The sequence below is a fragment of the Pleurodeles waltl genome, chromosome 12, assembly GCF_031143425.1.
Source record: "Pleurodeles waltl isolate 20211129_DDA chromosome 12, aPleWal1.hap1.20221129, whole genome shotgun sequence".
Lineage (NCBI taxonomy): Eukaryota > Metazoa > Chordata > Amphibia > Caudata > Salamandridae > Pleurodeles > Pleurodeles waltl.
Genome location: NC_090451.1, coordinates 365,632,682 through 365,656,838, shown reverse-complemented (window position 1 = coordinate 365,656,838; position 24,157 = coordinate 365,632,682). Strand labels below are relative to the sequence as shown.

At 42.6% G+C, this 24,157-nt stretch overlaps 1 protein-coding gene across 2 annotated transcripts in view; it reads left to right on the top strand.

Moving 5' to 3' along the window:
* HRH3 (histamine receptor H3) overlaps positions 1 to 24,157 on the top strand; it is an 89,962-nt gene that overhangs the window by 44,848 nt on the left and 20,957 nt on the right. The window lies entirely within an intron of this gene.

Sequence of the window (24,157 nt, the reverse complement as noted above, 5' to 3'; positions counted from 1 at the left end):
AGGAAGGAGCGTGCCACGACCCAGATGTGAAGCCAGGATCAGTTTCTGTAACCCTCCCCTGTGTTTGTTGTTTCCTTCCCCACAGGTAGCAGAGACAGGGAAAAATCCAGCACTGTGCTGTGCTTGGCACAAAGCCCACATACATTTTCTGAAGACTAAGGCCCTGATTTAAGCCAAAGTGGCGCAGTGTGGTGCTGCACCAAAAATAGCAGCGCTGCACTGCGCCACTTTTGAAACACAGGGATGCACTGTATTTACAAAAATACAGCGCAGGCCTGCATTTCTCCCTGCACTGGCACTAAATTAAGCTGCATGTCTGCGTTGAGGGGATAGATTGTTTAGGTGCAGAAAAGTACCCCTACCTGCACATAAACAATCTGTCATGGCGATTTGGCAATTCTATGGGTGCTACAAAATGCAGCACACATAGAGGTACCAAAGCGTCATTTCGGAATGATTGTTTAAGTGCAGGAAGGGACACATAAATAATCATCCATGGCATTTTGCTTCTTCTATGTGTGCTGCAGAATGCAGCACTCATTGAAAAAGCAAAAAACGAGGAGGAATAAAAGCATTCCTCCTCGTTCTGCCATGCTAACACCACCCAGTTAGTTTTCGGCGCTGCCTTAGGTTTATGACTACCCGTAAATCTGAGACAGCATCAAAAGCAATGGGTGTTGCGTGGGACACCCACTGCAACACCCATTGCATGCCCTCTGACACAGAAAACTGCGTCAGAAGGGCCCATATTTACAAAAAGGTATAACGCCACAAAAAAGTGGCGTTGCACCTCCTTGTAAATATGGAGCAGTGGTTAGCGCCACGGAAAGCCACGAAAAGTGACACTGCGGTTGCTGCTAAATCTGCCCCTAAAAGTGTTGAAGCCATGTTCAGTGGGAAGAAAAAAATCAAAAGCTTGGAGGTAGCAACTCAAATGCATGGGTAGAAGTGTGAGATTTATTTAACATTGACCAAACCACGGCGGCCAAGCGACTTACTGCAAGTAGCCCGCTGCCCTCCAGCGCTCTGATCTTTTGCTGCTAGATAGGTTGGTTGTTGCAGCGGTAAGGTCTTATAAATAAGGCAGGCACAGTTTAACTGAATATGCGCTTCTAATGGAAGCCAGTAGAGAGATTTAAGAGTGTAATATGTTCAAATTCACTAATGGCCTAGATAAGCCACAGCGCCCAGTAGCTGTAAGTGAGAGAACACATTTAGGAAGGTCAAATAAAACAACAGTGCCACAGTCAATGTGAGAAAGCATAAAAGATTGTACTGCAGTGCTGAATCTGAATGTTGCTTCAAGGAGAAAAGGTTTATTTGTCTTAGTAGAGAGAATTTCATACGAACAGCATCTCAGTCTCTGTGTTCTTAGAAACATCTGCCTGCATCACCAGGAGGAAATCTAAACAGAGCCATAACGATCGGGCAGACTAGACATTTAAAAAGGTAAAAACACTTTTTTGCCAGACTGGAAAACCAAAACCGAAGTAAACTTTTATCTTTACTACAGAAAAATCGAACAGACGCAGTCTTGCTTGTATTGTATTTCAGACTCGTCTTAGCCATTCAGCTTGCTGAGAAACGGTTGTGTAGGTGGAGCAGACCGTCCTGTGATGACCCGGGCAGGTAGAGTATGATGTTATCTGCATCGTGATGGATGGACACAATGCCCTTGGTTTCTAGATCTTAGATCTCGCAAGAGCTCCCTTCATAGGCTGAAGAGGGTGTTTGAAAGGATAGGCTCCAGAATGAACTGACGAGGGTTGGGGGGGGGGGGGGTTGCATCTGGGAGTTCCCACCTGGCCACATTGTAATCTTCTTGTGACAAACATTGAAAACGATTCTGGACCTTTCACATTCATTCAGATATGAGATTAAAATATGAGCAGGAGTTCTTCATGCCCCACATTAACCAAAGGTGCTGAGACCAGGGCGGTAGTGTCCAACCATCACTTGTCCCCAGGATGTCATAAACCGCCTGCAGAGTAGCTGACTCTAGTCTATGGCAATGTCACGATCCAGACTGAAATGTACTGAAGAAGCTGGCTTTTATAATGTGATCCTTTAGTTGACAAGCGATGCCTTTTTGAAATATTTTTGGTAAATGGGTTGATGTTGCAAAGCACAGTTTCATCAAGTGTAAGTTTTGAAGCCGTATTATTTAACTGCAGGCAGTAGTTTTCAGTCTTTTATTGAAGTACACAACTACTGGTGGTGTGTATCCCTAGCTAGTCTGACCCTAACTGACTCTAAAACCTGTGCACCACACTCCATATGACAATATTGGAAACTGACTTGCACCCGTTAAAGCCTTTTTGTCCGATGGACATTTCTTTTCTTCAAAGGCCTTGGTCCATGTCGCGAAAGAAATCACCTCCAGAGAGATGGTGAATGTTAACACCAAAACTTAACGCCGGTTGTCCACTTCCGCCAAGGATGACAAACTGGTCTTCTAGCATCTTCTAACTCGGAATTCGAAGCAGGAGGAGATTCTTCCTTCTGGTAATGCGTCCGTCTATGTTAATTTATACACATCGGGACTCGTTTCAGGCCGATGAATCTTTGGACCCAGTGGTGAGACACCGTAAGACGAGACAACTGATCAATACATCAAACCATATGTCAATAATATTGTTAACAGATATTACCACAATATATTTCACTTTAGACATTAATAAATCTTCAACGCAACCATGACCTTTCAGTCATGAATAACCACACCTTATTAAAGTTTTGTGAACTTTATTCCCTATTGATTACAATCTAATAGCAAATGTATTAATCTCAAAACCAAGAAGCAAAGAACATTATCACAAAACGGCGACTATGATAAGTTTTCATCAATGCAAAGATCACAAGTATAAGATAATCATATGAAGATAACAAATCAAATACATAGAACCTCCTAAAGGTCTTAGTTCAGCATAGCACCATGTCAGTCACGTCAGTTACGTCAGTTAAGATGGACATCTCATCTAGCCACTGATTAGCATTAGCATGTTGGGCTTCATGCAAAACAATTTAGAACATCAATTTGGAAAACGTCTAACTAAGGTCTCTAATCAAAACACACAGCAGTTGGTACCTAGAAAGGAAAGGCAAAATAAATGAATTTCCATTAGCAACGGTATAATTACCCTCCTCGAAATAGGTCAGCATACAGGGTCAGTCTTCGTCTTCAGGACATCAGTTAAATCGCCGTCAGTCTATCTAAGCTAAGGGCAGGGGACACTTCCCTCATAAGGAAGAAAGTGTAAAAGGACTACTAAGGGTAAGGGTGGTTTTTGTCTAAGTCTCAATCACCAAATAGAGTGACAGAGTTTCTGGATGCAATCGATATCATTCCCTACCTAATTGCCGTTTGTTCCTTGTGTCATGAGTTTTTATCCCTTTTTCGAAATACATTCCCCCAAAATCCTATTGGTCAGTCACTACACCCCACTATCTGTAACCTATCAATTTATACATTAAGTAATACATTTGTCATTTTATGATATTTCTCGTGCTTCTAATTGGTCTTTATAATTGACGTTTTCGTAGGTGGCACATCCGGGGTTACTTCATTTTCTGGCACACACTTCGGGTCAAGAGTTCTCTTCTCCGTGATTTAATGTCCTTGAAAGTGTCCATGTTTGTTGCGAAGTCCATAATTTTTATACTAAAGCTACTAGCATGCGGATGAGAACATTTAGCATTGTTGCAAATAAGTGAAGAAAAGAACAATTGCTGGTTCATGGCCTTTTGCAAATCAGTACACTGGAGAAACAGAAAAAATATGCTTCAATATGAAAGCTACACAGCTAGTTTTCGACTCACACTAACTTAAGGCTTATGAATTCTAATAAATGCAGTCTTCATACATGTTAATGTTTTCAGTTAATCATAATACAAACAATTATTTCTTACAGTCGACATTAGTTTATGCATGTGAAATATTCTCCACGTTTAAAATATGTTTCAATGAATGATATTATTAATGCAGCATTTGTTAAACATAAGCATTTCACATCTAGAATAGGTAATATTTAAACTACGCTCTCTCAGTCCCTCCTCTGATGACGCTCGTCATCACACAATCTTTTGATCTTAATTTTTCACCTTGCGCATAATACGCATTTCAACATCTTGCCCTTTATGTGAGCTTTCCCATATTTCATTGAACATTTTCTCTCTTTCACTTTCTTCATTTCTTTTGGTTCTTTTAGTCCAATTTCTTTTTACCTTGTCATTGATTCTACATGCTCCCCATAATCCTAATAAACAAATTAAAACAATTAATAGACCCATCATAATTTTTGTAAGTACCCCATTCCAAATGTTGGTAAACCAGCTTCCCACTCGGGCAATTCCTTTTCAAAAGTTTTCCCAAACACCAAGTTCTTTGAGATCCTTCAAATCTGTACTATCTCTGGTAAGGTTAGTAAGTATGTTTCTAATTTTCTTTCTGTTATCTGGAATAAATGAACAACAATGACGCTCATTAAGCATTTTACAAACACCTCCACTCTTTGCTAAAAGAATGTCTAAAGCAAGCCGATTTTGAAGAGTCATAGATCTTTCTGCAGCAAGTTCAGTATCCATCAGGAGTATAGCTCCTGTAAAATTTCTCAGCATGTTATCCACAATAGTAGACAACTTTTGAATTTTCATAGAATTCAAGATAACCCCTACTGATGGGATTATGGCTCCAAATATATCACCAATGACAGCCGCCACTGATTCTCGTTTTTGTCTGGGATGTTGTAACTCAGACGTTTTAGGTATTTGTTTTAAGTCATCAATCTGGTATATCTTTGGAAATACTATTCCCTAATAACATGTCCCATACCATCCCTTAGGAAGACGGTAATATGCATTTAACCCACAGATGTAATAGATTCCAGGAATCGCTGGGTCTTGTCCATTCAGCATAAAGGTCCACTTGCTCTGAAATAAAAACACATGTCTGCATTCACTCGTTCCCACAAACAAATTGTCCTGTTCGGATTTTGGTCTATATATACAGAGTCTACCTACGTGTAATGCATCTATAGCTAATTTGCCTTGTGTTTTAATTGCAGTATAAGCATAATCATTTGCATAAGTATGTTTTTCTAGGCCTTTTTCTAACCTTTCTTTCAGTGCTTTGCGTCTATCATCTGTGTGATCTAAAAAGCTTTTCTCTACAGGAGACAATAAGCAAGTCAAATTATTGCGATGTGCATAAGCAGTTCCAAATGTAAGTGTTGGCTCAAAGAATCCTCTAACTATTTTAATATCATGCTCTTTAGCTAATTTATTTAGGAATTCAATCACAGGCACAAAAGAAAACACAACATCCAAATTTGAATAAAAGTATTGCACATGCTCTTGATTATAGAATCTTGTTAATAGCAAGCTGCAACTAATTCCATAAGTAAGAGGGAGGCTATGATAATTGACTCCCTCCTGCACAGACAAAGGAATTTTAGTACATACATAACAATCTTTCGCATCCATAGTTTCCACATACTCATTTAACAAGCTATAGAAGACGTTAGTAGAAAGTTCCCCTTTTGCATTAGTTCCCTCATGCATATGTCTTGCGTTTTGCTCAAATCTCTCCCACGGTGATAGTTTAGTAGTGGTAGTTTCAGGTTTCAAAGTTACATTAATAATCTCTCTCTCTCTCCATGGCATTCCCACAATCACTCCCACAATCATTACTGCACATACAACACCTATTATAAGACCTAACCAACCACACACCTTACTTCCTTTGCTACTGTAAGCCATGTGTGTATAGAATCAGAATAGCAGATCAACAATCAACTTTGAGAAGCAAAAACTTTTTCTCTTTTTTTTTTTTCTTAGTATAATCACAACGTCTTCATTCACTCCAGGACCTTGTCGTCAATTCAGGTTAGCAGCTTGTCGTAATCAGGTTTCTTTAAAGTCAAATCCAGGTTTAGTGTCACTTTCCGGTAGTTTCTAAAGACTCTTTCTCTTTTCAGCTTTCACAAATTCAATTTTATCCGAATTTTCCCTTTGAATATCTTCAGGTACCGTAGTATTGGCCTGGTATTTCTCGATCAAAGCAGAATGCTAAAAATTCTTGTTGCCATTCAGAGGTTGTAGCATATGCCCATTCAGGACCTGTATATCTTCTGTTTGCTATTCTCTTCCTTTTTAGCCTTCGTTCACCTTGTTGTTCTCCTTCACTCAGATCATCTGCTTGTGAAGTATCACTTTCTTCTATTATTGTCTCGTTTGATACCTCTCTTACTTTAGGATGTGACTTGTCTGGCCAATTATCGCCTCTGTGTGTCTTGGTTCGATGTTTCCCTTCAGGACGTTGGACAGTACCCTCCTCTTGTGATATGGTGTTTTCTCTTGACGGACCTGCAACTGGTTCAGGAGACTCTGACTCGTTTTGATTTGTATCCACAATTTCTCCGTCTCTTTCGTCTTCCTGTTCTATGCTGAGTTCGGGCTCTAAATCGTATTCGTCTACTTCTGGGAGTACCTCTCCTTGACTTAGTTCTCCTGCTGCCTCAACTGAGATAGGCACTCTGTCACCTCTCTCGAACTCATTAACAGTTTGAGGGACAAGGCTGTTCTTAGTGGGCTCTCTGGTAGTCTCAGTTCCTTCTTGACTGATCTCTGACTCTGAGAGTTCTCTTCCTGAAGTTGGTGTACTAGAGACTTCAATTTCCTCTTCAACAGGACTCGTTACCTTTTTTGTGTGACTGGCATGTATCTAGTTGGGAACCCCGGCACACTTCACAGCAGTGGTGGTCGTCAATATTACTTGATACAGCCCCTTCCAGCGAGGCTCAAGACACGATTTTCTCACGTGCTTCTTGACAACCACCCAATCTCCAGCTTGCAGAGAGTGTCCTGGTTCGCCAATTGGTGGCAACGTGTTAGCTTCCACCTGGTGAGAGAAAGAGCGGATCACGTCAGCCAAACCTTTGCAGTAATCCAACACCATATCATCTGTAATATTCACTAGCGCATTTCCAGGTACCGCTGGTAATCTCATTGCTCTGCCCATGAGGATTTCATGGGGGGACAGTCCAGTTTTCTTATCTGGGGTGTTTCTCATAGACATCAGTACTAGAGGTAAAGCATCTGGCCACTTCATGTTTGTTGTAGCACACATTTTTGCTATCCTTGATTTTAAGGTACCATTCATCTGTTCAACTAGTCCTGATGCTTCAGGGCGATAGCTACAATGCAGCTTTTGTTCAATGTTGAGTGCGGCACACAGAAGTTTAATCACCTCATTGTCGAAGTGTCTCCCCCTATCTGATTCTATAGAAACCGGAAACCCGAACCTTGGTATTAATTCTCTGAGTAGTAGTTTTGCAACTGTAAGACTGTCATTCCTACGTGTGGGATATGCCTCAATCCAATGACTGAAAACACACACAATCACCAACACGTACTTCAATCCTCCAAAAACAGGCATTTTGATAAAATCCATTTGCATTTTGTTGAATGGACCTCCAGCTCTCCCAATGTGGCTCAAAGTTACCACAGTTCCTTTTCCAGCATTCATCTGTTGACAGATGACGCACCTGTGGCAAGTGATTTCTGCGGCATGTCTGAATTTTGGATTAAACCAATCAATCTTAAAGGATCTGATCATGGCATCTCTTCCTAGATGGGCCTGCCCATGGTATAACTGTGCAAACTGCGACAAAAGACCATTTGGCAGAACCAATTTTCCCTCTTCTGAAACCCACAGATCATCTGCCCTTTGTACACACTGCATTTTCTGCCAGGAACGTTTCTCTTCTTTGCTAGCACGACTTTGTAATGTCTTTAGTTCATCTAAGGTATCAACCACTCATAATGCTAGACTTAAACTTGTGTCATTTTCAGGTTGTGGTAACAATTCCCACTGCTCCTTAAATGATATACAGTTTAATGCACAAAATCTTGCAACTTGATCTGCATAGTCGTTTCCCATTGACACAAAGTCTTGTGATCTGGTGTGGGCACTGCATTTTACCACAGCAATTTCAAGAGGTAACTGAATCGCATGTAACAAATCTCTTATTTGTTCACCATTTTTCACAGGAGAACCAGAGGAGGTCATGAAACCCCTCTGTGACCAGAGTTGGCCAAAATCATGCACGATTCCAAATCCATATCTGCTGTCGGTATAGATAGTGACTTTCAAATTTACAGCTGCGTGGCATGCTTTTGTAAGAGCTATTAATTCTGCCACCTGTGCAGAAAACACTTTCTCGAGCCAGGAGACTTCGACAATGCCAGTTATGGTACATGCTGCGTAACCGGCTCTCAATGTTCCTGCTGAATCTCTTAGACAGGACCCATCAACAAACATAATGTAATCATTTTCTTTTAACTGGGTATCCTGTATGTCTGGGCGAGGTTTGGTACAGAGCTCAGTCACCTCAAGACAATCATGCTCAAACTCTTCCCCATCTTTGATTTCTGTATTTTCATTGGGAAGTAAGGTTGCCGGGTTCAGCACAGTGCATCTCTTTAGTGTGACATTTGGTGACCCCAATATAATCGTCTCATATTTAGTGAGTCGTGCATTTGTCATGTGTTGTGTCTTAGTTCGTGTCAACAGAATTTCAACTGAATGTGGAACCATTACTGTCAGGGGGTATCCCATGACTATGCCTTCACATTGTGAAAGGCTTTGACCAACTGCTGCAACTGCTCGCAAACAACCCGGTAAGGCTGCTGCGACGGGGTCCAAAGTAGCTGAAAAATATGCTACAGGGCGATTTGCATCTCCGTGGATCTGTGTTAAAACAGACAAAGAACAAGCATCACGTTCATGACAGAACAACAGAAAAGGTTTTTCATAATCAGGCATCCCTAATGCTGGAGCCCTGCACATGCATTCCTTCAATTCTAGAAATGATTCAAGCTCCTCTTTTGTCAAAGTGATTGTGTATTGTTCGTCCTTGACTTCTTTCCCAGTCAATTTTATTAAAGGTTTTGAGATGATCGAGAAGTTGGGTATCCACTAGCGACAGTAGCCCACCTTTCCCAAAAACATCCTGACATCTCTTTTTATTGTTGGGGGATTCATCTGCAAAACAGTTGTTATTCTTTCCTTTGATATTCTTCGGGACCCTTTCTCAATCAGATGTCCCAAGTATTTCACTTCTTTTTGACAGTATTGCAACTTTCTGGGTGACACCTTGTGTCCATTCTTTCCCAGATGATTCAACAATGCAATGGTATCATATTTACAACTGTCTCTGGTTTTAGATGCAATCAGCAAATCGTCAATGTACTGCACAAGAGTCGAATTAAAAGGCAGCACAAGAGGTTCCAAATCCTTTTTTAATATCTGATTGAAGATGGACGGTGACTCAGAAAACCCCTGAGGAATTCTGCACCAACTGTACACCTTATCCAGGAATTTGAAACTGAACAAAAATTGACTGTCTTCATGAAGAGGTATCGAGAAGAATGCTTGTGATAGGTCTACTACAGTAAACCATTCAGCATCACATGGAACCTGGAACATTATTACTGCTGGGTTAGGTACCACAGGGCAGCATTTTATCACAATTTCGTTTATTTTTCTCAAATCCTGCACAATTCAAACTTTTCCACAGGGCTTCTTCAAACTCATAATGGGAGAGTTGCACTGACTACTCAAAACCTCTTTCAGGACTCCCTGTCTGAGAAAATCTGCAATTATTTGTGATACCTCAATGAGGACATCTTGGGTCATGTGGTATTGTGGCACTTATGGGAACGCTGCATTTTGCTTTATCTGTACCTTGATTGGTTCTACTCCCTTGATTAACGCTACTTCTTTCCCAGTCAAATCCCACACTTTCTCTGTTACAGTTCTTTGTAAATCGACAGGTAGGTCGATCAAAGTATGCATTGGGAATAAAGTAATTAAAGGGTAATCTTCATTAGTCTCTCCTCCTTCCTCCATGAATTGACTCTCATCTACCTCATCATCACTGTTTGTCTGTACCTCTATTCCATCATTGGAACAGGTAATCGAACATTTTGTTTTACATAGTAAGTCTCTTCCTAGTAAGGATACTGGGCTTGAATCGCATACAACAAATCTATGCAGGCCTTGGAAACTACCAATTTCAACCTGCACTGGATCAGTAATCGGATTAGTCAGATATTGGTTTGCCACACCAACCACTCGTATGGTACGCCCTGAGAGAGGTAATCTCAGTACTTCTGCACTTCGAACTGTAGAGCGTGTAGCTCCTGTGTCGACCAAAAATGAAACCCTATAGCCCATTACTTTTCCCTCTACATATGGGCCTCTCTGATCCACCTCTAAAGATGCTGCAAGCCTGCACTCTTCACTATCTGAACTGTCATCTGACCAATCTCCATTCATGTCACTTTCACCTCGCAATGGGAATTGTTGCACAGTGTTGTTTTGGTTGGTTACCTGACCTGTGACCTGCTGAGGAAGCATCACCTGTTGCTGTCCCATCGGAGCCATGGGTAATTGCATTTGCTGACTAGGCACCATAGGAATCTGCTGCTGCATTGGTTGCACTGATACTGACTGGAAACGCGGCATTTGCATCTGCTGCATGGGTTGTACCCCTGGCATTGGTACCAAATTATTCTGAAAATTCGGGTTTTGATGTCTCATTTTTAGACCTCGTGGATTTTGTAATGTACCGACATTAATGCTTTGCTGAACTGCACCATCCTGCACCATATTCTGACAATCCCGTTTCCAATGCCCCATGCCCCCGCATGCATGACATGGTGACATCTTTTTCACTCCCTGACCGTCATTTTGAATAACAACATTATTCATGTCCGAACCACGGTTCACAAATCCTCAACCTCTACCTCTCAGCTGTGCCTGAAACACATCATTCATTTGCGGTTGTTGCTGTATCATTTGCTGAACTCCATTCCCCTGTATTCCAGCTTGGGCAGCCCTTATCTGCATCACCATCACTTTCTCCTTCAACTTTTTCTGCTTCAACTCAATCTCATCTCTACAGTATTTCGCATACTGCAATACTTCATCAATCGGTTTAGCTTGCCAACAAATCAAATGATTCTTAATCATCTGGCTGACCTCTGGCCTCAGCCCTTCGACGAACCTAAATACAAGATGATTCATGTCCTTCGGTTCGATAGTCTCAGTACCACTGTAATGTTTGAACACTTTTAATAATCTCTCGTAATACGCATGTATTGACTCTTTAACCTCTTGAGAGGTCCGGTCGATTTTCTGCCAATCGGTCACCTTCGGCGACACCTTTTGTTTCAAAAACTCAATTACTTTATGATAATATTTCATCACCTCTTCTGACGGTGCTCCCGTCACCTTATCTCTTGCCGGCCCCTTTGTGGGCCAATCTACCCCTCTTTTGCACTCAAGCCACAAATCTGGCGGAACAATGATCTCAAACAAAGTATTCAAGTCTTCCCAAAGACACTTAGCAAGCTTCACAAACCTATCTGTCTGTTGATACCACTCGATCGGTTTTTCTCTTAACCTAGGGTAATCATTCGTAAAGGATAAAATGTCTCCTCTTGTCCATGGCACATGCACTAAAACACCACTAGCTGTCTCTCTCATAGGTAAGATTTTCACTGTACCTAGATTAGGTGTGGTCACAACTTTATTTGACCCTGGGCTATCTCCTTTTCCCTTATCTCTTTTCTTTGCCCATCGGCCTTCCCATTTCTCTAATGCACCCCAAATCTGTGCACTTTGCAACAGTTCTTTCAGGTGTGCCTTCATGCCTGCAGATCTCATGTGTTCAAAATCTTTAGAGTCAAAATCTAGTCTGTAGCTTGTTTTTAAATGTTTAGTGTTTCCGATATCAATATTGTATTTTGTCTGCCAAATTCGCTAATTTCTGATGTACTTTGCTCACCTCTTTGGTAATCTTGGGGCACAAGTACCTCAATTCTGCCTCAGTGTATGATTCCAACCTATTTACTCCCATTGTTCCTTCCACAACCTCGGCAGCTTCTGCCCCTAGTTGTGCAAAATTCAAGTATTAATTTTGTTTTTCTTTCTCAGGTTCAACTGTGGTCAATGTAGTCTTCTGTGAGGTGCAAGTTTTCTCTAACCACTCATTTAGCTGTTGTACTGAAAAACCCTGCAGTGAAATGTTCCCTGCATGTATCATTGGAGAATGTGAGGTATTCGTACTCATAGTTTGGGGAGTCAAGACTCCCAACCCTGCTTGACGCATTGCTTCGAGAGATGCTCCTACTGGACTAAGGTCCACCAAGGGTCTCGGTTGTTCATATACTTGTTCTCCCGGGGCCATTATCTGTGGAGTTCTCATAGGCCCTCCTCTTATCGCTTCCTGAGTCATAACTCCCTGTTCACATGTCCCTGTTTTATACTGTGCATACAACGGCACCGGAGGACCAACAGTAATAGGTAGCGATATAGCGGCAGGTGTCTGACCTGATCCTAAGCTTCTTGGAGCTGCAACACCATAGGTTTGCTCCAGTGTACCCGGTACAGGTACTAACGGTGGTCCTGCTACAGGGTTATACCCAGGTATCAGCTGTGGCGGTTGCGACACTAGCTTCGGAGTCGACTCAATCTGTATTAACCTTGGCTTTGTATATATCGGGTCTGGCGGCACCACCAAGTTCGTGGTAGTCTCAAGCACTGGGACATCAGGGTAAATTCTTTTTATCTGCGGTGGAGGCTGCAACTGTATCGGCAAGTCTGGTGCAGTGGGTACACTGACACCATTCTGTATCGAGGTTGTATCGCTAGTCTGTACCGTATCAGTAACTCCCTTCTCCTGCGTCTGGTTCCCAGGATCCAAGCTAGTACTTGGAGCACTGTCACTCTCCCCATACGGTGGCGGACGATCATGTAACAATCTATCCATAAATTCCTCATCATCTGAATCATCTTCCTCTTCCCAGGACCTTTTATTTTCTTTAGTTTTGTCAGGATCTTTGTCGGTTTTGCAGGAGGCTTTCCTTCCCTGTGTCTCTTCACCCTGTGTTATTGCCCGAAATAACTTCAACCCATCTACAATTCCCCGTCTCCACATTTTGTTCTCATTGTCCCATCTAGCTTCTGCATAGGATTTTTCCGCCCTTTTCAGTCTTCTCTGAAACCTTTCTTGTCTATGTTTAATAGCCATCAAGTCCCAGATTGCCAAAGCCTCGTATTGTGCCGGTCTCGGAGGTGGTTTCTGCGTACTTAACATCCACCTCAAATTTTCTAGCACCTTTGGATTAAATGTCCCATGTTCTGGAAACGCTAGACACCCCTCTTTCTCTGTTAATTTGCGCCATTGTTTCATCCATAAACAAGGTGCAACACCCTTTTCTTCCATAACTGTATAAGCTGGAGTACCCTCACGTGGTGTAGGTTCCCCATCGGTTGCAACAATATATACGTCTCCCTTTAAAGCGCTTTTGAATGCCTTGACAAAATTCATTTTTGCAATTCTTTATTTCATATTTAATCAGAAATGGCTTAGTTCCCAGGACACTCTTCACTTGCCCTTTCTCAACCTATTGCCTCTCACGGACAGCAGCCAATCCGTGCACGACCCCTCTCGAAATCTGACCTATCTCAGCGCGGCACCACTGACGTCACACTCACACATACTGCAGCTGACAAAGTCTTGCGGCTCGTCCGCTCTTCACTGACCCCTTACAACTCATACAAACTAATGCAAATTATTGCGAGCACCTTAAAATAACAACACAAATCTGTCGTTTTACTACAGGGAGGGTAACACATTCGGTTCAGAACTTTACAAAGATTTCACTTGAAGCCTCGGCCGCTACTCTCTCCTTCTCAGTTCCCACATACGCAAGCAGAATTCGACCTGCAAATCCTACTCTCGATTTGTCAATGACTCCTTCTAGTGCACTTTAGAATTTGTCAAATCTCCATAGAAGGTTTCACACATTCGTCATAACTCAAAACTCAACTTGTCAACCACGCCCGATTGACCTATTAAACCGCACAGATCACAACATAAACCACATTTATCATCATACTCCGGAGTCTTAGACCTCAACAGGTCCGTACACAACAACAAACCACGTGGATAATTTTGAGCAATAAGCGCTACATTCACATGAAGTACGCCAACTTCCCTACTCCCATACTGTGGAGTATGCCCACTCCTGCTAAACAACACTTAATTTGGCCTAAATACACACAAATTTCACAACCACCTGCAAGAATCATAAGCTTAGGTAAGCGCAAAGACCCTAACCACACATACTATGGCGCCGAGAACATTCCCAACTCATTTCGGCAGGCTCCGAGATCCCGGGAAAGCCATGGCGAACCTAGCAACCCATCATCTCTCCAAATTGCATTATCACAGAAAAACAAATTAAACAATGAAACTCCGTCCTAGGGCCCCCAAGGGCCAAACCGTCGCTCTGCTACCAGAACTGGTAACGCGTCCGTCTATGTTAATTTATACACATCGGGACTCGCTTCAGGCCGATGAATCTTTGGACCCAGTGGTGAGACACCGTAAGACGAGACAACTGATCAATACATCAAACCATATGTCAATAATATTGTTAACAGATATTACCACAATATATTTCACTTTAGACATTAATAAATCTTGGACGCGACCATGACCTTTCAGTCATGAATAACCACACCTTAATAAAGTTTTGTGAATTTTATTCCCTATTGATTACAATCTAATAACAAATGTATTAATCTCAAAACCAAGAAGCAAAGAACATTATCACAAAACGGCGACTATGATAAGTTTTCATCAATGCAAAGATCACAAGTATAAGATAATCATATGAAGATAACAAATCAAATACATAGAATCTCCTAAAGGTCTTAGTTCAGCATAGCACCATGTCAGTCACGTCAGTTACGTCAGTTAAGATTGACATCTCATCTAGCCACTGATTAGCATTAGCATGTTGGGCTTCATGCAAAACAATTTAGAACATCAATTTGGAAAACGTCTAACTAAGGTCTCTAATCAAAACACACAGCAGTTGGTACCTAGAAAGGAAAGGCAAAATAAATGAATTTCCATTAGCAACGGTATAATTACCCTCCTCAAATAGGTCAGCATACAGGGTCAGTCTTCGTCTTCAGGACATCAGTTAAATCGCCGTCAGTCTATCTAAGCTAAGGGCAGGGGACACTTCCCTCATAAGGAAGAAAGTGTAAAAGGACTACTAAGGGTGAGGGTGGTTTTTGTCTAAGTCTCAATCACCAAATAGAGTGACAGAGTTTCTGGATTCAATCAATATCATTCCCTACCTAATTGCCATTTGTTCCTTGTGTCATGAGTTTTTATCCATTTTTCGGAATACATTCTCCCAAAATCCTATTGGTCAGTCACTACACCCCACTATCTGTAACCTATCAATTTATACATTAAGTAATACATTTGTCATTTTATGATATTTCTCGTGCTTCTAATTGGTCTTTATAATTGACGTTTTCGTAGGCACATCCGGGGTTACTTCATTTTCTGGCACACACTTCGGGTCAAGAGTTCTCTTCTCCGCGATTTAATGTCCTTGAAAGTGTCCATGTTTGTTGCGAAGTCCATAATTTTTATACTAAAGCTACTAGCATGCGGATGAGAACATTTAGCATTGTTGCAAATAAGTGAAGAAAAGAACAATTGCTGGTTCATGGCCTTTTGCAAATCAGTACACTGGAGAAACAGAAAAAATATGCTTTAATATGAGAGCTACACAGCTAGTTTTCGACTCACACTAACTTAAGGCTTAGGAATTCTAATAAATGCAGTCTTCATACATATTAATGTTTTCAGTTAATCATAATACAAACAATTATTTTTTACAGTCGACATTAGTTTATGCATGTGAAATATTCTCCACGTTTAAAATACGTTTCAATGAATGATATTATTAATGCAGCATTTGTTAAATATAAGCATTTCACATCTAGAATAGGTAATATTTAAACTACGCTCTCTCACTTCAACCCCATGTGTCTAGGATATGACAGCCTGCTGCTGAAAAGTGTATTGGTCCTCCAACCAGTGCTTGTACGCACATGACCAGCGTGTAAGCCCAGACCTCATACATGTTCTGTGTGAGAGTGCCCACAAGTGCCACGCTGCTGTTTGTCTTTAATCAGGGACCTGTTGCACATCCTCGGCAACTCCATTGTGAGCTCGCAATCCTAACACAGTCGTTGTATTGAGCCTAAGCATGAGTGCATTGGTGCTGTTGTTGACATTTTGTTGAGGGGCTCACTTTTAGATTATGCCTCTCTCTCCTGCACCACAGCTTTGTGAAATAAAAAGTTGCTCACAAACAGCTTCACTATATCTATTTATGATGTCAATTTTCTCCAAGGTCACTGTTGGTTGTAAACAGCCACAGTCAGAACTATGATCCTGTAGTCTGGTCCTTTCTTTATTTCACTGATCTATGGACTCAGTTGGTGAAGTAATAGTACTCGACTGCAGGCAGTGGTTGCAAATCTATTATTGAAGTACATACCTACTTACTGGTGATGTATAATTCAAACTAGTCTGATCCTCACTGACTTGAACCCACGCACCACATTCCATATTACAACATTGGGGCCTCCAAGATTGCCATTCATATTACTGCTACAACATATAAAACTGTGACTTATAAAACTGCCTTCCTATCCCATCCCTTTAGTCTGCCATAATTTTACCAGTCCATCCAACTATCCATTCACCCCATCTATCCATCCATCATTCCATCCACCCCTTTACTCTCCCATCCTTTCACCTGTCCACCACTATCCATCCATTCCTTTACTCTGTCATACTTTCACCTGTCCACTACTATCCATCCATTCCTTTACTCTTCCATCCTTTTATTTGTCCAAAGACCTATCCATCCATTCATTCATTCAGCCCTCCATCCATCCAACTATCCATCCCTCCCTTTACTCCGCAACCCTTTCACCTGACCATCAACCTATCATTCTTTCAACCAGTCCTTATCCACATACTCATTCATGCACTTACTTGTTCATCCACCTACTCTTCCATCGATACTTCCTTCTTTTCACTATTCCTTCCAATATTCATTATTTCTTTCTCTGTTCTGTGTACCCAGCTGTCGTTTTCCCTCGCTCCTGCTTTCTCTTCTATTAACTGTATGCCAGAGTTACTGACGAGCTTTTGTTTGCCGAGTTGCAGACAGAAGAGACACATAAAGAATCCCACCCCGCTGTAGCTGCTAAAGCAGGGGGCTTCACGATAATTAATGTTAGAGACAGGGGCGTAGCGTGGTCAGTAAGATTAGGGGGTGTTAAGCCACAGATTGTCCGACAATCAGACTGGCCTATACTGTTTAAATACATTATACAACAAGCAGGGTGCATGAAAGGGGCCTATGGGGCAGAGGAAGAGGAGAGGAATGTGGATTGGTAGGAGTACTAAGAAAGACAACACAATATTAGTAAAATATCCAATATTTTTGAGGACTTTAAAAACAAAGTTGGAGTGTGAGTGCGTTTTTATCTGTGCCTATGTAAACATTCCTGGTGAAATCCGTTGACATCTCACAATACCCAAGTGAAAGCACCTGTGCCCAACTACTTGTCAAAAAATAAATGTATTACGGGGTGTACCACCCCAAACAACCCCCCTGAAGCTACACCTCTGGTTATAAACTGGATGAAACAAAACCACCTCAAATGCAATTCGGAAAAAACAGAAGTCTTGCTCTTCGGAAGTGCACAGGAGGCCGAGTCTAATGATTGAGTGGCCTGCAGGCCTGGGCTCTCCCTCTCCACCATCAATAGTCATTAGAAAATAGGGCATGAAGTTTGATAAAGGTATATTTTTCATCTACAGATCTTATCAGTATGCCTGTCACTGACATTTGTTTTGCCCTACTATGCCCCCTCTGGAAATTCTTAGATTTATAATCTTTTGGAACTTACAAAGCTGTACTTCATGCTCTGTTCATGGCTAGGTTGGACTACGCTAACAGTCTGTACCTTGGCCTTCCAGGCTGTCTAGCCAGTCGTTTGCAGATTTTTCAGAATGCTGCAATCCGGTTAATTCTTAGGAAACCTCATTGTGTGTCAATATCTTGCCTCCTAAAACATCTTCACCAGCTCCTGGTACAAAAAGATATCCTTTTTAATCACCGGTGCTGGACCATGGGGCCCCCTATAAGTCTGGACCGAAATATCTTACAGAGAAGTTTCAACAATATACTCCACCTGGAAACTTGAGGTCATCAGATGCCCACCTGTTTAAGATACCCAGGTTCAGGCGTGCCAAGACAGGAGGTTGTTCCATTCCCTTTCTTGCACCTAAGGGATAGAATACCTCACCTTCTGCTCTCCATCATACCATCAATGAGAAGCATTTTAGGAAAAACTTGAAAACTCCCTTGTTTTCTGCTCTCTAGTGTGCCAGTATTGGGGTGGTACCTTGCTGTAGCATGAGGATGTTCTTTGTAGCAGCTACCACACTCTAAAATCATTTCATTCATTCATTCATTCAACATGTTTCTTCAATTTCAAAAAGGTTGGAAAGTGTCCTTTCGTGAAAAAGGATTTTACCATTGAATTCAGTGAGGCAAGTGCTTTAGCTGAAAGTTTTTTAGTAGATTTGAAGGGTGCTTCTTGTCAACTGTGATGATATCCACGCACTGGCAGGATCCAGTTAATTAGCCAAATAGCCAGGTCTTAAGGATCTTTCAGAACTCCGGAAGAGATGGAGAGGTACAGAGATGAAATAGTATCTTGTTCCATGTCATTGCTGCTAGTTAGGAGAAGGAGCAACCTTCACATCCGCTACATCGAATGCAGGGGGTGAGGGTTGGAAAAAGGGTAGCGGAGTGTAGGTGTCTGGTGGGGTGATGGACGTTCAGGCAGTGGTTCAAGTAGTAGCCACTCAGCAGTTGTGTAGGGCCTAATAACCATGGATGCAGAGCTTGAACTGGCATCTTTTCTGTACAGGGAACCAGTGGAGTTGCCTGAGATAGGTGACCCATGTGGGTTCATCTAGGGAGATCCAGGATGAGTCTGGCTGCAGCGTTCTGTATGGTCTTTAGTCGTCAGAGAAGGTGAGCTGCGATCCCTGTGTAGAGAGCGTTGCCCTAGTCCAGTCGGCTGGAGATGAGGGCCTGGGTGGCAGTGCGCTTAAGCTTATGGTTAGCCATTTAAACATCTTATGAAGCATGCAGAGGATGAAAAAGCAGGAGGAGGAGACGGCGTTGACCTGAGTTGTCATGGTTAGCTTGCTGTCCAGATTGATGCCTAGGTTCCTAGCATGGTCAGTGGGGGTAGGTGTAGGTTCGAGTTCTGAGGGCCACCAGGCTGCGTCTCATGGGGAGCTTTTGTTTCCGAAGATCAGTACCTCTGTCTTGTTTACGTTGAGCTCCAGGCACGTGCCCTCCATCCGGTTTGCAATGTCTGCCTTGCAGTTGTGGAAGTTGGTCTTGCTGTTGTGGTGTCTTCAGAGAGGTAAGGGATGAGTTGTATGTCATCAGCACAGGATACGATGAGTCTGTGGATTTTGACAATGCTGGCCACATATAAGTGTTAAAGAGGGTCGGGCTGAGCGAGGATCATTGGGGTACTCCACAGATGATTTCCTTGGGCTTGGAGGTGAAGGCGGACTTTTTGCTTTCTTCTGGTGAGGAAAGAGGCATTCCATTTGAGAGCAGCCCCTTGGATGCCTATGTTGTGCTGCCTTGTTATGAGTGTGTAGTGGAAGACAGTATCGAATGCTGCTCAGAGGTTTAGGAGGGTCAGAGCTGCAGTCTCCACTTGGTCGAGTAGGTGTACAGATGTCATTGGCAGCAGCAATGAAGGCTGCATCGGTGCTGTGGGTGCTGTGGAGTCTGCATTGGGAGGAGTCGAGAAGGTGGTTCCATTCCAGATGTGAGGAGAGGTGTTGGTTGATGGCTTTTTCTAATACTTTGGCTGATGCAGGGAGATTGGCTGGTAGTTCTTGTGTTTGATGGGGTCTTCCAATGGTTTCTTTAGTAGGGCATTGAGGTCTGCATGTTTCCAGTCCCCGGGGAAAGTGTCCATGCCAACTGAGGTGTTGAACAAGGTGGTGAGTATGTGGCTAATTCTGTCTTCACCTAGGCTGAAGAGGTGGTGAGGGCATGTGTTGGCTGGGGCCCGTAAGTGGACCTAGTTTATGATGGAGGTGGTGTTCTTTGGGATGAGCTGGCTCCATTCGGTTAGTCGGCTGTTTTTGGTGGTAGCAGGGTTGGTGGGTTGCTTGAAGGAATCAGTGGCCTTGGGCTGGGGTTGGAAGTTTCTATAGATATTGGCGATTTTGTCATGGAAGAAGTTTGCAAGGTTATTGTAGAGTTCCTGTTAGGGGGATAAACTTGTTTGTAGCAGCTGAGGGGTTGGAGAATTCTTTGACATTGTTGAAGAGTTCTTTGCTGTTATTGGAGCTTGATTTGATTAGTGAGCTAAGGCCTTTTTTTCAATTGATTGGCAGAGGTTAAGGGTTGTCTTGAAGGTAGTCTTATAGGTTGTTTCCTTGCTGGTGCACCATCACCTTTCCAGTTGTTTACAGTGTCGTTTAGAGGTTCTGGGGTTTTCAGTGTATCAGGTAGCCTGCTTTGTGGACATTCTGTGGGTGCTGTTGCTGATAGGAGTGATGCTGTTGGCACAGTTTGTGACCCAATTGTTGACATTTCTGATGTTTTGGTCTAGGTTGTTGGAGGAGATGGGGTGGGTGGTGTTGAGGGCATTGATCTATGTGTCCTTTGAGACTTTGCTCCAGCTGATGTGTGGGAGATTTGGGCAGACTTGGGGTAGAGGTTCATGAGCTAGTGATGTTGAAGTGGATGACAGAGTGGTCGGACCAGGTGAGTTCTGTGGTGTGGCTGTACCTGATGGGTCACTGGAGGTGACAATGGGGTCTAGCATGTGACCTGCAGTGTGCCTGGGGTCGTGGACCTGTTGGGTAAGTCCAATATTGTTCATGTTGTTGTGCAGATTAGTAGTGTTGATGTCATTGTGGTCGTTGAGATAGAAATTGAGGTAGCCAAGGAAAATGTAGTTGCTGTAATGTATGGCCAGGGGGGGCAATGAAGGTGGAGATGAAGTTGCAGAAGGCTGGACGTGGCCCTGGAGGACAGTAGGCAATGGTAATCTCTCTGCCAGGCATGTTGACGGTGGGTGTTCTTGTATTCTTTGGGTATTGCAGTGGCAATGTCTGGCATGAAAGTGGGGTTAAGGCAAGTCTCAGTGAGAAAGAGGCTGGCGGTGGGAGGGTGGAGATGAGGTCCCAAATCATAGTGGTGTGTTTGCATAGTGAGCGTGTGTTGAGAAGGGTGCACGCGAGTTGCTGTTTTTATTTAGGGGTTGTCTGTGGTGCACTCAGGGGGAGGCTGGTCAGTGGGCTGGTGTGTGTGCTGTGGCAAGTGAAGTGGCAGTGGGTGCAGGTGAAAGGTCTTACAGTGGAGCATGGGTCGGCACGGTGGGAGTGTTTGTTTTGGCATCCGGGGTCAAGGGTGTGGAGCTCAGTGGTTGTGTATCTGCAGGAGGTGGGAGGGCCAGGGGTCATTTCTGTAGGCATGGTCCGGGCACAGACGGGCTTGCCTTTGGTGCACCTGTGGCCTGCATTAAGCAGCTTCTGGGGTGGGCAGGGCTTCTGTTGGCAGGAAAAATGGTGAGTGGGAAAACCAGGAAGTGGTGGTGTCACTTGGTCAAATGGCATCAACTGGATCAGGCTGGAACAAGCAGGAACTGGAGGCCACAGGCAAGTGGCAGGCTGGGTGCTGAGGTGCCTGCTAGTGTGATCGTATTGTGGCCTGCATTAAGTAGGTCCAGGGGTGGGCAGGGCTTCTATTGGCAGGAGAAACAGTGAGTGGGAAAACCAGGCAGCAGTGGTGTCACTTGGTCAAATGGCACTAACTGGATCAGGCTGGAACAAGCAGGACCTGGAGGCCACAGGCAAGGGGCAGGCTAGGTGCCCAGGTGCCATCAGAATAATAAGTCAGTTTTGAGTGATTTAACAAAGCAGGAATGTTCCCTTGTAATTGCAGCATAGTTATCACAAGCTGCATTGTCATGGGAAACAGCAAAGGAAAGGATTACAGAAAAATTGAGATGTTATCACCTAATGAAGAGACTGTAATCTATAAATCACACATCGATTAGATTTATTAACAGTTTATAAAATGCAATTGTTGCTAAGGAGGACTGAGTTCAGCGTAATGGTGAGCTTTATGAAATAAGGTTTTTGAGCAATTACTCATAGACACGCTCTGTTGACTGTAATTAGTGGATTTGCTCTCTTACTCTTGTCTTGAATTGTCTTGTAAGGTCATCCTTACGAGTGGCCCAGGAAATGGCCTGGATTTCCACATCCCCAATGTTACCAATACCAAGGGATCCAGTAACAATGGGGGAAGGAAATATCTGACTTATTATGATATGTACAGTGAGGCTCACTAAGAAATAAAGACTGCTCGCAGAATCACATTAATTTCCTCCTTTTGACCCGGGCCTTCACTATGTGTAAGTAAACACACCCACAGAAGCAACAGGAGACTAACACCACTCTTTCCCAGTGTTTTCTGATGCAACGTTTACATTCTTTAAAAGCCTCATTGTACCTATTTGCTGAAAAGGAAGAGTCAACATTAGTTTTAGATGGCGAAATTTCAGAGCAGGAAAATCTTTCACGTTTTGTAATGGAAATTCTTTCGATGTTAAGTTATTTGGTTCTAAAAGGTGTTTCTCTGCTAATGAGAAATGGGACCAAAAAATAGCCTGAACAATAATTCGTCACTGGACCAAGTACTAAGTTGGTTAAAACGTGTGTACAATGAAATCTAATAAATTGCCTAGGAGGTGATGGGTGAGATGGCGTTTTGCTAGTAACCTAAAACTTTCACGGCTTCCAGAAATGTGTTTCTCAGCGCCTCGAAACCCTGACGGGTACATAGCGCGCTTTATAAATACTATGATTGATTGATTGATTGATTTACATACTCTGCATAGAGCCAATGTTATGAATGTTAAAATCACCTAAAATGATATTGCTGACATAGGTGACTGACAGTGAAGAAAGGGGTTCAGTCAGGTGAAAGGTTAAATAGATGAATCATAAATTGGACTGTAGATGTAAGAAACACTTTAACAGATATTGTTCCGCCGTGGAGAAGGGGCTTTGAGACTGCATAGAGCACTGGAAGATTCTTTGAAAATCATAGCACTGCCACCACTTTTTACTTAGGAAAAAGCCAATCACTTAGAGGACATGATATCCTTAAGGCCAAAATTCATCAAGTAATGGAACATAAGCTGAAGATAATGAAGTTAAATTCATTAATAGTCAAAAATACTGGATGTAATTATGTCGAGTATATTTGAAGCATGAGCGGGGACATTGCAAGAGAGAGTCAAAAAAGCATTTCTAAATGTGCATTCTGAAGCAGTGGCTGTAGGTTGAGTCTGAAACAGTGATACTTGAAATCAAGAGTCTGATTCAAGTTACACTTTCCTCTAGAAGACTTTCTTCTGAAAATTGAATAGGTGACTAGTGTAGTAGACGGAAGTTAGTGCGTGAAACAAAAAAGATGTGGTTAATAACACTGCAGTCGTTTTTAAGATAGATGAAAACATGATTTATCCCAAAAGCATTGCTCCCGGGTAAGGGCAAATAACAAAATGTAAGGTTGCTACAATCACTGCAATTTTAAATACAATGGAAGAGCCCCACCTCAGCTCATCTATATGATTTTGGGAGAGCCTGCGTCATGCCATACTTACGATATTTTGGGAAAGTTGCGACCTAGTCTTTGATTCACATTAAAAGGAGGTTATTGTGTTCTTTAGTGGAATATGCAATGAACTACTGTAACTTTGGGGGTTCATGACACTCTAGTTACCTGACTGGCCTCATTATGTTGTTGGTCCACTAGAGCCATGGTGAGAGAGGATCGATTTCTAATAGGGGGCTAACGGTAGGATGGAAGTAAATATGCCCGCCTGACACCTTTGTGCTTAATGGCTAGTAATATTGAGTATTATATTATTGCACATCAGTGTTGATGTAGGCTATAAAATTGCAGGCTCCAGCAGTTTGATGATCTACCACCAAAATTATCTTAGGGCAGATTTAAGAGCCCCTTGCGCCATGATATTGCCACATTAGTGTAATTTTTTTTAAAGCTAATGTGGCGATATTATGACAAAAACACTGTGCCAGATTTACAAAGTGGCACGATGCATCAATTG